This window comes from Pseudochaenichthys georgianus, chromosome 20 (genome assembly GCF_902827115.2).
Source record: "Pseudochaenichthys georgianus chromosome 20, fPseGeo1.2, whole genome shotgun sequence".
Lineage (NCBI taxonomy): Eukaryota > Metazoa > Chordata > Actinopteri > Perciformes > Channichthyidae > Pseudochaenichthys > Pseudochaenichthys georgianus.
Window position 1 is genome coordinate 17683345 of NC_047522.1, and position 14927 is coordinate 17698271.

The 14927-nt window shown below is 40.1% G+C and overlaps 1 protein-coding gene across 1 annotated transcript in view; it reads right to left on the bottom strand.

Annotated features, from left to right (window-relative positions):
* The window catches only part of LOC117465655 (sodium channel protein type 3 subunit alpha-like), a 230385-nt gene extending 216382 nt beyond the window's left edge, over positions 1–14003 (bottom strand). The window contains exon 1 of the mRNA XM_034108606.2: positions 13917–14003. The gene's annotated coding sequence lies outside the window, so the exon portion shown is untranslated. The remainder of the gene's footprint in view (positions 1–13916) is intronic.
* Positions 14004–14927: the final 924 nt, after the last annotated feature.

Genomic DNA, 14927 nt, shown 5'->3' on the forward strand with positions numbered 1-14927 from the left:
ATCTCCGGGTATCCCGTGCATAGATATATATAAACACTAGATGGCTCATGGGAGATTTTCCAGCGTAGCTGACTGGCCGCCATCTTGCTACAGTCAACAGTTACTCTGATTCGCGTTATAGTAGCTGTTGTAAGGTGAGTGATCTGCACAAAAATACTCTTAACTCGCTGAAATCTTGACTGATTTACAAACGGTTTGGTTTATTATAAACATTATTAGCATGGCTATGATACAGGATGCTTGGACATGTTGAAATTGCAGCTTTTCTTTGTGTATGTGGTTGTATTTATTAGCTGGCTAATAACAAGAGGCTGTCAGTGAGACCTAGTATTACAAAGTTCACCCAGCAACTTTACACCAGTGGGAGAGGCAGAACTGCTCTTTCTTTTCAACATAACTTAAGTTACACATGATTTCTTCCAAGTGGTTTGGCTTGTTAAAAACATCTTGCATTATGATACAGGAATTTGCTGGCTTTGTGTTTACAGAAATACCTGACCATGCCGGACTTTTGTGCAGCCTACGGATGCTCCAATCGCCGCTGTCTGCAAACAAGAACCCGTGGGATCACCACATGTGTTTATGTTTGCTCAGTCTAATAAACCCATAACATGGTTGTGAAAGAATACCAAAGCTGAGGCTGGACGATGATTGATTGTTAGTGTGCCATGTGTCACTGTGTGTCTTATTGGTTTTGTGGTATACTGTATTTTATTTTATTGTGTGCAAGACACATTTAAAACAAATAACCTTGAACCTTGAAGCCCCATCTCTCCCCACCTGCTCCTGCTTCCTACATCCCCTCCACACCACACCAAGTTGTTCTTCTTAATAATAATAATACATTTATGTTGGAGGGCCGCCTTTCATAACACCCAAGGACACCTTACAGGGGCATAGGGGCAATATAGGGAACAATTTAAACAGTGGATTTTGTGATATCAGCCGGGGTGAGTCAAGACAACCCACAAATGGACTACAGAAGGACATATGGTACAGTTTATATTATTCTTGGTCTTTTTTCAATAACATATTTCAAAGGTTCTGGATTTGTTTACAAATCTAGAAACTAAATAAAAACTAGGATGATATGAAGATCTCATGTCAAAAATAATTGTGATAAATTAGACAGAACTGGCCTGTCTGTGAGCACATTTTATGTTGGTTTGGTTCTTCTGATAAAGGTGTGAATATCTAAATAATATACCAACATATGCTATTGTCATTAGTTGTGTCCCTGTTCTTCAAGCTAAGGCATTGCTCAATTAACAACTCTTGGTTTACAGAGTGGTAACATGAGACCGATTTTATATATAAAATATAAATGTATTTTAATTTTATAATTTATTTTAAATATTGACAATATAATAAAATAAATGGAAATATATACACCGGCAAATATTTAATATAAATACCTTGTGTGTGTGTATAGCTATTGCTTTATCTGATTAATGTTATTTTCATATGAAAGTCCATGATTATAAGTATGCAGTATCATAACTACATCTTTGATGTTTATAAAAAACCAAACCGTTTGAAAATCGGTTGAAAATTGAGCAAGCTATGGTTATTTAAATAGTAAACCATAATGTTATGAATGAGAGCACTGCCTGTAGCAAGATGGCGGCCAAGTGTCAACGTCGGTCTCCATTGGCCAGCAGCGCGTGTGAGCCATCTAGTGTTTATATATATCTATGATCCCGTGTGCCTGTTCTGTTGCTGATAGCTTATTAACTTAAACTTAATCGATCGTTTTAAAACTCTTGATCACGGCAACTGCCTGACGTTGTAATCACACGTTACTACAGCTTAAGCACTCACAACTCTCCTTCTCTTAGCGACTGTAACTCCACAGTTGCCTACACTCTTTTCGGGTTTGCTAACGGTAGCTACTTTAGCTTGATAGCTAGCCATGGCTCTTTCCCCACCTTCTGGTGCTATTTCCTGCTCTTCCTGTCTCATGTTTGGTTACTTCCCGGCCTCCCTTACTGGTAAGGATACATGTGTTAAATGTAGTATAGTTGTTAGGTTGGAGGCGGGAATCATAGCCATAGAAGCCCGGCTCCGCATCTTAGAAAGTAACTCAGCTAAAGTAAAGCCCATGTTAGCATGTGCGGACCGGCAAAAGGTAGCTCCTCTTAGCCGTCCCCCGGCAATTCCCGAGCAGCAGGGAGGCTGGGTGACTGTTCAGAAGGGGCATAACGCGAAACCCGCAGGTCCCCACCAACCCGTTCACGTATCTAACAGATATTCCCCACTCAGCGAGACACCCGCTGAGAAGCCAACTCTGGTTATTGGTAGCTCTATTATGAGACACGTGAATTTAGAGACCGAAGCCTCCACAGTCACATGCATTCCGGGGGCCAGAGCGGGCGACGTTGAGGCGCATCTTAAATTGGCTAAAGATAAACGTAAATACAGTAGGATTGTTATTCACGTCGGTGGTAATGATGTTCGTTTACGCCAATCAGAATGCACCAAACTTAATGTGGAGTCGGTGTGTAGTTATGCTAAAACAATGTCGGACACCGTAATCTTCTCTGGTCCCCTCCCCAATCTGATCAATGATGACATGTATAGCCGCATGTCATCATTTCAGCGCTGGTTGTCTTGGTGGTGCCCAGCAAACAATGTGGGCTTCGTAAATAATTGGACAGCCTTCTGGGGAAAACCTGGTCTGATTAAGAGAGACGGCATTCACCCTACTTTGAAAGGTGCAGATCTCATTTCGGCAAACATTCAGGGCTTTGTGGACGTAATCCATGACAAACTGGAGTTGAGACCAGGAGGCAGAGTCGCAGTTTACACGCTTCTCTGCGCTCTCTCCTAGGCAGTCACCCATAGGAATCCCGAACCCAATAAAATACCCAATATTAGCGGTGTGTGTCTGCCCAAGGACAATTTAAGGTAAAACCTAATAGAGGTGTCATACATAATAACCTAATAAAAGTAAATGTAACAACTACTACAGTGCAACAAAACAGGAAGATTAAATGTGGTCTCTTAAACATAAGATCTCTAGCATCTAAAGCAATATTGGTAAATGATTTAATATCAGATTATAATATTGATATATGCTGTCTCACTGAAACTTGGTTGAGACATGAAGAATATGTCAGCATAAATGAGGCCACTCCACCCAGCCATGTCAACACTCATATTGCTCGAGGCACGGGCCGAGGAGGTGGAGTTGCAGCAATCTTTGACTCAAGTTTACTTATCAATACTAAACCAAAATGTAATTATACCTCTTTGAAAGCCTCGTTTTTAGTCTTACGCATCCGACCTGGAAAACTTTGCAGCCAATCTTATTTGTTACAGTGTATCGTGCACCAGGTCCTTATTCAGAATTCTTATCAGAATTCTCTGAGTTTTTATCAACTTTGGTTCTTAAAACAGACAAAGTCATTATCGTAGGTGACTTTAATATTCATGTGACGATGATAAAATAGCCTTACTGTTGCATTTAACTCTATATTAGATTCTGTTGGTTTCTGTCAGAGTGTAAATAAACCAACCCACTGTTATAATCACACTCTCGACCTTGTTCTGACTTATGGTATTGAAATTGAGCAACTATTAGTCGAACAGCATAATCCTGCTTTATCCGACCATTTCTTAGTAACTTTTGAAGTACTGTTACTAGACTACAAAGCATTAGTCAAAAGCTCTTGCAGCAGAAACCTATCTGTTAGTGCTATAGCCACATTAAGGAAGAGATTCCACCAATACTTAACTCGATAGCATGTCTGCATGTAGGGGAGAAACTTATACAAAATGTACACCACCCCAAATTGATCATGTTGTTGATAGTGCTATAGATGCGCTGCGAATAAAATTAGACTCTGTTGCTCCTTTGAAAAAGAAGAAAATAAAACACATAGATTAGCTCCATGGCATAATGCCGAAACCCGCAAAATAAAGCAAAAGTCTAGACAACTTGAAAGGATATGGCGTTCCACTAAACTTGAAGAATCTCGTTTAATTTGGCATATTACTCTCAATGAATATAAGAAAGCACTGCGTAAAGCGAGAGCAGCCTACTACTCTTCATTAATAGATGAGAATAAGAATAATGCAAGATTTCTTTTCAGCACTGTAGCCAGGCTGACAGAGAGCCACAGCTCCATTGAGCCTTCTATTCCCATAGCACTCAGTAGTAATGATTTTATGTGCTTTTTTAACGATAAAATTGTTACTCTTAGAAACAAAATTAATGACCTCTTGCCTTCGACCAGTATAGTGTTATCAACAGCTCCCGGAATCGTAAGTTCTAATATTACACTAGATAGTAAACTAGAATGCTTTTCAGCCATTAACCTTGAACAATTACATTCAATGATTCTCTCTTCTAAACCATCAACGTGCATGTTAGACCCAATTCCAACTAAGCTGTTGAAGGAAGTTTTTCCATTAATTAGCACTTCTTTATTAAATATTATGAATATGTCTTTATTATCAGGCTATGTTCCACAATCATTCAAAGTAGCAGTGATAAAACCGCTTCTTAAAAAGCACAACCTCGATCCAGAGGTTTTAGCCAACTATAGACCTATTTCTAATCTTCCGTTCCTCTCAAAAATGCTTGAGAAAGCGGTCGCAAAACAGTTGTGTGATTACTTAAAAAACAATGATTTATTTGAAGATTTTCAGTCTGGCTTTAGAACACATCATAGCACAGAGACAGCTCTGGTTAAAGTCACAAATGATATTCTAATAGCCTCAGACAAGGGACTTGTCTCTATTCTTGTTTTGCTCGATCTCAGTGCTGCATTTGATACTATCGACCATGATATCCTATTGCAAAGACTAGAGCACTTAGTTGGCATACAGGGAACTGCTTTAGGCTGGTTTAGGTCCTATCTATCTGAACGCTCTCAGTTTGTACGTGTTAACGATGAATCTTCCACGCAAACCAAGTTAGCCATGGAGTGCCACAGGGCTCAGTGCTCGGACCTATTTTGTTCACATTATATATGCTTCCGTTAGGCAATATTATAAGGAATCATTCTGTAAACTTTCATTGTTATGCGGATGATACTCAACTATATTTATCAATCAAGCCTGATGAAATTAATCATCTAAATAAAATTCAAGACTGCCTTAAGGACTTAAAAACGTGGATGACCTTAAACTTTTTGATGTTAAACACGACCAAAACTGAAGTTATTGTACTTGGCCCGAAGAATCTACGAAACAAATTATCTAAAGACATACTAACTATGGATGGCATTAATTTGGCCTCCAGTGAGACTGTAAGGAATCTTGGTGTTATATTTGATCAGGATTTATCCTTTAACGCCCACATAAAATCAATTTCAAGGACCGCCTACTTCCATCTACGTAACATTGCAAAAATCAGGCATATCTTGCCTCAAAACGATGCAGAGAAACTAGTCCATGCATTTGTTACTTCTAGGCTGGATTATTGTAACTCTTTATTATCAGGGAGTACCAAGAAGTCAATCAAGTCGCTTCAGCTGATTCAAAATGCTGCGGCTCGTGTACTAACCAGAGTTAGGAAAAGGGACCACATTACTCCTGTTCTGGCTGCCTTACACTGGCTCCCTATAGAACACAGGATAGAATTTAAAATTCTTCTTCTCGCCTACAAAGCCCTTAATGGGCAGGCGCCATCTTACCTTAAAGAACTCATTATACCCTACTGTCCTACTAGGGCATTGCGTTCCAAGAATGCAGGGTTGTTTTTTTTTTTTTTTTTTTTTTTTTTTTTTTTTTTTTTTTTTTTTTTGGTTGTTCCTAGAATCTCTAAAAGTACAATGGGAGCCAGAGCCTTTTCTTATCAAGCTCCACATTTGTGGAATCAGCTTCCAGTTTGTGTTCGGGCGGCAGACACCCTATCCGTTTTTAAGAGTGCGCTTAAGACCTTCCTTTTTGATAAAGCTTATAGTTAGGGCTGATTAGATTCAGCCCCTAGTTTTGCTGATATAGGCTTAGTTTGTCGGGGGACATCTTACTTCTTCCTTCTCTCTGTCTATACCGTGTACTCATGTTCCGATTAACCCAGCTTCCCCAATGTCTTTCTTTTTGGTGTCTATATACGCGGGATCCGGAGTCATGGATGATCCTGCGGTCCTGTGTCCTGGATCGCGAGCGCTGGATCTTGAGTCGTGGCTGTGGTCCTGGATCATAGGTCCTAGATGAATCCTCGTGGATTCATCTTCCTATTATACACACATGCATTTCCAAACATTTGGACTACCTATGTTGCAAATGTATTATCTTTTCAATTTACACACGGCATCTATTGCACGTCTGTCCGTCCTGGGAGAGGGATCCCTCCTCTGTTGCTCTCCCTGAGGTTTCTCCCATTTTTCCCTTTAAACTGGGTTTTCTTGGAAGTTTTTCCTTGTACGATGTGAGGGTCTAAGGACAGAGGGTGTCGTATTGTCATACTGATATTCTGTACACACTGTGAAGACCACTGAGACAAATGTAACATTTGTGATATTGGGCTATAAATAACATTGATTGATTGATTGATTGATTGATGATTGATTGATTGATGATTAAGACCCGCGGACACCCTGCTAAATAAAACATATATTTTTCTAAAGGATTTCAAATCAAAATCAAATCAAGTTTTATTTATATAGTGCATTTAAAAACGATTTTTGGTCGAGCCAAAGTGCTGTACATGTAATAAAAACACATTACTACAATCACAATAAAAGACAATAATTTACAACCAAAATATAAAAAACAAAAACACAGGGAATAGTCAGGTGTCATGCTCTGCTCTGACTACAAGGCCAGGGAGAAGAAGTGAGTCTTTAGTGAGGATTTAAAAAACCCTAGTGTCTCGGCCGACCTCACATGGAGGGGCAGACTATTCCAGAGCCTGGGGCCAGCTGCTGTGAAGGCTCGGTGCCCTCGGGTTTTGAGCCTGGTCTTGGGCACTATCAGCAACAGCTGGTCAGCCGACCTTAAAGCTCTGGCTGGGGTGTAGCACTGGAGGAGTTCGGCTATATAGGCAGGAGCCAGCCCATTTAGGGCTTTGAAAACAAATAAAATGATTTTAAAATCAATTCGGAACCAAATTGGAAGCCAGTGTAGTGAGGCCAGAATTGGGGTGATATGGTCACGCTTTTATGGCCAGTCAGAAGACGTGCAGCTGCGTTCTGGACTAGCTGCAGGCGTCTAATTGAGGCCTGGTCCATACCCACATACAGAGCGTTGCAATAGTCCAGTCTTGAGGTAACAAAGGCATTAATAACCCTTTCTAGGTCTTTAAAAGATAAATACGACTTGGTTTTGGCCAATAGTCTTATTTAAAAAAGCAGGATTTGACTACGGTGCTGACCTGCTTGTTGAATTTAAAAGTGCTAGTGAAGGTCACTCCAAGGTTCATGACAGAGGGGAGGATGTTTTCATTGAGAGAGCCCAGAATATCAACCGGAGAGGCTGGATGTTGGGGTCCAAAAAAGATGACCTCTGTCTTGCTCTCGTTGAGGTTAAGGAGGTTTTTGCTCAGCCCAGATTGTATCTCTATCAAGCAGTCCATCAACTGCTGTAGTGAGTGTTTGACATTTGCTTTGAGAGGAAGATAGATCTGTACATCGTGTAGCAGTGGAAGGGAATATTGTGTTTAGTGAGAATTGAACCTAGGGGCAGTATGTACAGTAAAAAGAGGAAGGGGCCCAGGATAGAGCCTTGGGGAACTCCACAGGTAAGAGGGGCTTTAGCAGAGGAGAAGGCACCTAGCTGCACTGAGAAGCTACGGTCTGTCAGGTAGGACCTGAACCATGCAAGGGCAGAGCCTGTGATGCCTGCGGACTGTTCAAGCCGTGACAACAGGATGCTATGGTCCACAGTGTCAAAGGCAGCTGTTAGGTCTAACAGCACCAGGACAGCTGGGCTACCTGAGTTGGCGGCTAGGAGCAGATCATTAAAACTCTTAAAGGGCGTTTCAGTACTGTGCATAGGTTTGAAGCCAGACTGAAAGTTTTCATGGATGCCATGATTTCACTGTTTTTATTCATCTCCTCATCTCATGCATGAACAGAAATCCTACTTCAGCAGGAGGTGTGACGCATATGAAAAAGAGGCTTCAATAAAAACAAAGAGCTGCAACAACTAATTTTGATTAAGATTACCAAAATAACAAAATAAAGATACATTGAATATCCTCTGGCTTTTCTTCCCGTCACTGTTTTGCATCCCGATACGTTTTGTTTGTGCTCATAATAAGAATTGCATCTTTTCCTAAGAGTTCAGTCTGCAGCTTTCTGCTTTATGTTTCTTTGCAAACTCACTTTCTAACACTGATGGCTGTCAGAGCTCCTTTAAAGCTGACACATGCTGCTCTCTGGTATTTTCTTTCATGTGACTCACGGCTGCAGCTGCTTTTTCTTTTAAACCACAGTCCAAAAAAATATTTATACTTTTGCCAACATAATTGATATAACTGGGCTACAAGTACACAGCAGGATTTTAAGTAATACCGTTTACTTCCATTCAGAAAAGTACTATTTGAATGTATTTCTGAGTAAGTAGTAGTTGTGTTTTTTTTGTTTGTTAGTCAACAGAAATGTATTTAGTCATTGTTTATGCTTTATTAATGCTGATTTACTTTTCAAAAACGTATGAACATCTCTGAACTGCTGGTGACAAGAGATGCTTTGGCACGATTATTTGTGACAAAACTCTTTTAAGCCAAGGACAACCGTGTACATCATTTTTTTGAGAGTACCTTCAGAACAATTTATACTAACTCTATTTAACAAAAATAAGTATAAATAATAATGTAATATTATGCCGTTACTATTAAGTGATTGAATAGCTAGGGATGCCACATTTTGATCGACTTAGTCGTTTAGTTCTTAGTCTACTAAGAATATTATTCAGTAAGTATTTTTGTATCATCCTTTCATGCTGCATTACTCATTTCCAAGAAAAGACATCTTCTATGCCACATTATCTTCGTCAGCTGATAAAGTTCAGGTTCTTATGAAACCTTTATTAAGATGTAAACGAGCCTAAGATAAGCACAGTGTGGCAGAAAAAAAATCTAATTTGAAATTATCATTAGGAAGAAGAAAGAAGGAGGAAGAAAGAAGATTAACTGTCTTTTTACTTTCCAGAACAGTGCGTGTTCCTAAATGATACGTGAATTGTACCTTTTTGATCAAAGTTAACAAGACAGATCTATTTCTTTAAATTCAGTGAATCAATTTGAGCACAAAGAGGTGAAATCTTCCCTCCTAACTTCACTTGGACACTGTGCTGACTAACGTTTCTTCAGATTTTAGCAGTGAAGCAGTTGAAGGGAAGAATGAAGGCGTCACTAACAGGAGGAATAACAGATAATTAAAGTGTCAGCGCTCGGGGAGAGGATCAGAGATTAAAGCAGATCACTCGGCTTTCTGTCATTTCATGATACTTTATACTTCTACGCCACTACATTTCAGAGGGAAACCTTGCAACTTTGCAGCTTTAGTTACCCTTCAGTTTGTCACTGTCAACCATGTCTGTCCAGATGGTTTTGAATGTTTATGATAAACTGGATTGACTTCTTCAAATGAGTCTTTAACTGAGATAAATATACAAAGATTATCAGGAAAAAATGTATGAAAAAAGTGGAAAATATGTAAACATTTAAAAAAATGCCCAAAATAAATGTTTGTAAAATATCTGATAAGACTAGTTACAAATATCCTGACAAATATTGTAAAAAACTGTATTCATATCAACAAGCCAAAAAGAATATCCCCAAAATATTGGAACATTTGTGAAAAAACCATGGGAGCCTGCCTGCAGACCTCCACTCTCAGGACAGTTCCGTTGCAGACCTCCACTCTCAGGACACCTCCACTGTCAGTACAGGAAGTGACGATTCTGAAGCGGTTTTTTTCCCGCCCACCGAAGGACTCGTTTGATGGAAGTTTTCAAATCACAATGGAGACGGAGGTGATGAGTCCGCCCACCGTGCACTTTGGGTCGGCCTTGGTCAAGCCCTTTTGACACCCCCAGCCTGGTTCTCGTAAAAGTTTTTCGCTCAAATGACACCATGGAGGAATGTAACGGGAGTTGACAGGGGACTCTGCCCGCCTCACGAGTGCCTATTTTCTACGGGGATAAGTGTCAGTACGATTTTATTTTGTATTTGCGTGCATTTCCTGTTCGGAAAATGGCGCTGCAGCTGTACTGATAGTAACAACAATACAAGGTGTCCGTATATATCTATATATATATATATAGATATATACATATGTATATAATAAGTGTCAAGATCCGATTTTCTTTTGTATTTGCGTGCATTTCCTGTTTGGAAAGTGGCACTGTACTGATAGTGGTGATTTTATTTTGGAATTCTTAGCGTGCACTTCCTGTCCTGAGAGTGGAGGTGTCCTGAGAGTGGAGGTCTGCACCGGAACTGTCCTGAGAGTGGAGGTCTGCAGGCAGGCCCCTCTCGAAAAAACAGGGTTCCGATATGGGATCGTCACAAAACTGAAAATAGAGCAGTTTTCTGATAAACAATGTCCTAAAAATATGTAAAACATGTGAACAATGTCTGTGAGGAATACACGAAACAAATCTAACGTTTGATTATCTTGTCAAATGTGATGCATTGCTGTAGATTAAACTAGACAAGAGTATATAAAGGCGTTAAAAACATCTACAGAAGTGACACGCAACATAAATGGAGCATTTTGTTGCAGTCTTGTTCTTGCGTTTAATGTTAACATGGTTTTTTCCCTTAAATGTAATTGAGAATGCGAGTTAGATGAAAGGAACTTAATTATATAGTTGACAGTGATTAACTGTCTGGAGACAAAAGAATGACATGTAACCCTTGGTTCAGGGAGACGCAGGTGAAAAGTTCTTGTTTTCAAAAAGGGACAATAATGTTCCCGTCACAAGCTCTTGTCACATTTGCCAGGCTATGACACGAATGTTTGAGTCTTTCATTAGAGTTAATAGCCATGAAATCAAACTGAAGACACACGAAAACAAATGAATGTGAAGCAAACACGGATTGCACGCTCTCAGGAGGATTTCACTCTCAGGTTTCAGACTCTGCTTCACAAAGGTTGCAGATAAAAAGCTGGAGGACGGATGTTCCTCGTCCGTCACACAGCAGCTCATGTTGTCTCAGCGCCGTGCAGAAAAGGTCAGGCTGCTGCTCACACACTGAACAAACAGCACAACACTGTGTGGGGCTTTCAGCTCTACACAACACGCACACACACAAATAAATGTAATGCATGTGAGGCAGGCGGTGCAGCGGGACACCTGTTGCAGCAGGGCGGTGTTGAAACAGCTACAGCCTGAAATCACTGCTCCACACATGCACACACACTGTTAAAAAGTGTGTTGCACCTTTAATCAAAGGGTGTACCAACTCACACTGACACACAGCTTAATAACGCTGCAGGAGGCTGGAGGAATAAGATGTTCAGCTGCTGAAGTCACAGGGAAATGCAGGTCACAGTGGCTCTATGTGCAATACTTCCCAACTGATAAATGCTGAATTTCCATTGAAATATTCTAGTGAAAAAGTGTGTCCTACTCGTTTGCTGAGTAACACAATGCTGCATTCATTTGGAGTCTCCTGCCATGAAAGCTCTTGAAGATAAATGAAAGTATAGGCAACATGTTTTACTAAGCGACAGAAAAGGTTGTTTGGTTATAAAAAACTGGTTGGACAGTAACAGCGACAGGAGAATGTTGGGAAAGAGTTGTCTATGTTTTGAATTGAATCTTAATAACTTGGTTAAGTTTAGTAAACAATCATAGTTTAGACTACAATAAGTAAGTAAACAACATGCTGTGTGCAAAGACCACCTTAATGTCCTTTTTTTGGGTGGTGGAAACGCAATGCCTTTTAACGCAATGATTTGATTGTAAACCCAAATACCTTAAATATGAATGCAGTAGTCAAAAGTCAAAAACAAAAAACACACTTCCCTCTCATTTTGGGGGGAAAACCGGTTTACCAGCTAAAAATCCAAATGATTTATATGCATACTGTGCTAAAACGTTTCACCCACGGATATGCAATCATGCGCATCAATTTGTCTTAAAATCTTGCTAAATTAAGGAATCTTTAAACATTCCCGGATTCACTGGCGCATTACTAAAGTTTGTAATAAATTATATATTTAGGTTCTGCAGAATCAGAGTGACAGCAGATTCTTCATATTGGCTGTTTAAACATTCACCGCCTTTCATTCCCAATACATAAAAGCATTATATGCAGCGCTGCTCACCTCCTGCGGAGTTGCTTCAAGTTGAAGGTGAGTCTGATATGTTACCGTGAGCTTTGCGTCTTTGTTGTGTCAGTCTTTCAACACATGTACGTCTCTTATTTGACAAAAACCTTCTAAACAGGAGGAAAACAAGCCATTTATTCAAATAAATTAGGTTCAAGGATGCTGCACAGGAAGAAGCATCGTCTCTGATCTACCACATCCTTTCTTCCTTCCCTCTATTGCCATTCATCCTCATGTCCTCCATTCCTTTCTTCCTTGTGTCCTACCTTGCCTCCTACCCACTCCCTGATCTCCCCTCTTACAGGCTGCAACCAAAGGCGCCTGAGAAATGGAGCAAATGTATCTCTCATTTTTCAATTACGGGAGCAAAATTACAGTTTCTCAACCACACTTTTTGATTTATTTTTTCAATAAACGTTCACCTGAGAGTCCCTGCAATCAGGTTATAAGATTTAAAAAAGGAGCCTTTAACTATTTTAGTATTTTCAGCCAAACATGTTTGAGAAGATGCAGGTCTAACTGTTCTGTCTGTTGTTTGACGATTATGCTCTATTTTTCTTTTCTCTAACCCCTCACAAAAAGAAATAATGAAATGTAAGTATTGCATTGTGAAGAAATCAGCAGACATTAAGATCATTCCACACCAACAGTCTCTTTTAGCTAAATGTTAACAACACAAGCCTCCTCTGATGCAGAAAATCCAAGCGGAGCAACACAGTGCATCATACAAACCAAAGTATATTGCATTTTGAGAGATATTCCCCACAACACTCACAGAAAAAACACTGTCAAGTGCCAAAAATGAACAGTACAGAAATATTTTAAGAGATTAATACAATCGGAAACCCACTATAAAACCCAAAGCTGATAGTTCCTCAATGGCCTATAAATATTATAGTGACAGGAAGTAGACATAATAGAGGGCCATGATACTAAGATCACTTGAACGTTTGCATAATAAAAAACACCAAACACGGTGAATGGGGATGCGACTTGCAAAAGAGAAACAAATATACTAATGCATTAAAGTGTGCAAATCCACCGAGAGGAATATTAAAAACAAATCCATACTTACTGTCAAACAAGTAAATGTTATAAAACTACAATGACTACCACTGAAGCAACTTGAGGAAATATTACAGGAATATGTCAGTTGTACTAGCTAAAGAACAACCTGCAGCAACTAACAGCCCCAAACGCATCTCTCTTACACAAACATCCGGGTTAATTAATGGAAAGAGGTGGCATGCTCCTCAGCACCGCACATAGAGGTTGCATGGATACAAAAGGTAACTGGGTCTCTGGAGGGCAAAAGTGGCTCAAAACAGGCGACAGGAAGAAGAGAGAAATGTGCTTTAAAAGTGTGTTTGTGGAGTTTTCTGGTGAAAATTAGCATTGTTATCATCATATGTGCAGAAATCCAAGTTTGAGACATTTTAAAATCTACTTGTATCCCCATTTAGACTAAAACAAGCCAACAATTGGTGCCAAACGGATAAAGGTTCCCCTATGTGTATCTTTGTGAAGGATACAACTTAAACTTCTCGTTGACATTAGTGATTTTTGCGGAGTGTCGCAGGTGTTTTCCACACAACTGCTTCTTAAAAAAAGGTCAGAGTTCACCCCACATAACACCCTAAAAACCTAAAGCAGCTATACAAATAAAACGCATGTACTCACATGTGAAACTCCTGCGTTAAAAAAACTGCGGGTTCGTGGGGTTTTTTTAAATCTCGTTTTCACTCCATCACTTCTCCGCCGCGCCCCGCTCACTGTTGCCAGATCCCATCCGGGGAGGAGGCGCACAGCGGCGGATCCATGAGCCAAAAACTCCGCACGGAGCCAACAAATTTGAAAAAAAAAGAGTTTGGATAAAAATCTCTTGGATGAAGAATAAGATGAAGATTTGTTGTTTTACATCCAAGAGTGATGATGAGGGTCCTGAGGAGTTGGAGAGTCCCTCCACCAGTGGCAGGTTAGCGGACTGTGGCGCTCCGTGCAGCAGGGGAGAGGAGGGTGCGCACCGGACTGATCACTCCGACCTGCTCCGCTTCCTCCTCCGGCATCTCCACAACTTAGCCGCTGTTATCCTCCGGGAGCTGCTCCAGCTTCTTTATCCCCCTCTTTTTAAAAGCCTTCACCTCAGGGATTTATTTTAATTCTTCTCAGTGTGATAATTAACAAGAAGAAAACTCGCCTCCAAAATAAAAGGTCCCCTTCTCGTGTCCAGCTGTTGCCGTTCATTAATTGTTCTTGTTTTTGGGGAATTTCATAGAGGAGGAAAAAGTGGAAGTTTTGCCCTCAGAGGGTGTTGAGCTGCGTTTCTGCGGGCTAACCGGCCGGACTCCCATCATCCCGCCGAGCCAGCGAGAGGGGGAGAGAGAGAGGTGTGAAGTATCGCGAGGTTACGCCCTAAATCCCGTTTGTCATCGCGCTGGCACTTGATGAAAAATAAGAATGAAACAAAACGGTTCTGTATGATAGGAAAATATAACTTACATTAACAGCAATGGCCCTTTGATTAAGTTATGTTATTTGATTATTAAATATGTTATATCTTAGGGTAAGCCTTTTGTCTATTGTGTTGTCTTTACACCTCAACCTATTAGTATATTGTGAATATCGAAAAGCAATGTTGTTTACTAAGTCTACATTTTTTTAATTAAAAGTCCTATGAAGCTCCTTTCATTA